Raw genomic sequence first — 1,626 nt, 5'->3', positions numbered from 1 at the left:
TAACCAAAAAAGCAAGCCAAGTGACCTTAGGGAAACATATTTGGGCAGGAAGCCAAAAGGTGGCCAAGTTCACAGAGCAGGTGAATATGCAGGTAGCCGGGGAGGTGGGCAGGGCGGGGGACGGCCATAGTTGGGACTGGGTGTTCATTTTAGCTCTGGGAGGAAATCAGTGTTTTGTTGTGGGGGGAGGGGTCGTGTTGTGTTGGGGGAGGGGCTGCATCTAGATGAGGGAGGGCAGGGACTGGTCCTTTTGGTGGTTTGGGAGCAGAAATAAAATGAAGAATTTTCTCTGATCTGTGTGTCTTTCTTTTGGGGAGAGGGCAGTCTTAGGCCAAAGAATGATGACGTAGATACAACAGATAATCCTTATTACACACACACACTTGGCTCATGGCCAAGGCCCAGATGGGATCATTGAACTGGTCAAGACTCAAGGCCCACTTCTTTTTAATTAATTAACTTGTTATTTTAGTTATTTTTAATTTTTTTAAGTTTATTTATTTTTGAGAGAGACAGACACAGAGACGGCGCTGGGTGAAGGACAGAGAGGGAGAGGAAGAAATCCAAGCAGGCTCCCTGCTGTCGACGTAGAGCCCAACGCGGAGCTCGAACTCACGAAACTGTGAGATCTTGACCTGAGCGGAAACCAAGCATCAGATGCTCAGCCAACTCAGCCACCCAGGAGCCCCCAAGACCCACTTTTAGATCCAGACCACTTACTACTTGTGTAGACAGAAGATGCCAGCTTCTTGTGGTTCTTGTCACACACACCAAAGGGGACGACACGGAAACAAGAGGGGGGCTGCAGCAAGGGGGATGGGGCACCCGTGCCGAGGAGCCCGCTGTCTGATGAGAGCCCCCCCAGGGGAAGTTGGGAAGTAGGTGAGAATACGGCCTGGAAGCTATAACGAAGATGGTCCCCAACATCTCTTTGTGGAGGGTTTACTATGCATCCAGCACTATTTGAAGCTGTGATTATCTCAGCGGTCACAAGAGGATGGGGCTGTTAGATTTTGGGTGAAGAACCTTAAGCACGCACTCCACCTGTGGGGTCTCTGCCAGCCACTAATTGGGACAGGAAGGGCTGGGCACGCAGTGTGAACAAAGTCAAGTTCTCTGCCACCACGAAACCTACATTCTGGCCAGGGAGACGAGTTATGTAACTTGACGAAGTGTATCAGTTATGCTTGGGGGGGGGGGGGGGGGGAGGGGGGGGGTGATGCCTGGGTGGCTCAGTCAGTTAAACCCTGGTCTCGGATCAGGTCCTGATCTTCTGGTTTCATGAGTTCAAGCTCCATGTCAGGCTCTGGGCTGGCAGCACAGAGCCTGCTTGGTATTCTCTCTCTCTCTCTCTCTCTCTCTCTCACCCTCTCCGCCACCCCCCCCTTCTCCCACTTGCTCTGTGTCGGACTCAAAATAAATGAATCTACTTAAAGTTTAAACAAATAAATGCTTTGGGCTGCAACTAACAGCAGAGCCAATCATCAGCATGCAAATAAAAGGTTAATTTTTCTCCTAGAAGTCTAGAGGGAGAGGGCTACTGGCATTGTTCAGAGGTTCAGAGGCTGTTGTCGCTGAGGCCTGTCTGATTCGGTTTTTTCCTCATGGTCACAAGATGGAGGCCAC

This window comes from Panthera uncia (genome assembly GCF_023721935.1).
Source record: "Panthera uncia isolate 11264 chromosome E2 unlocalized genomic scaffold, Puncia_PCG_1.0 HiC_scaffold_19, whole genome shotgun sequence".
Classification (NCBI taxonomy): Eukaryota; Metazoa; Chordata; class Mammalia; order Carnivora; family Felidae; genus Panthera; species Panthera uncia.
This window is presented reverse-complemented; position numbering follows the sequence as displayed.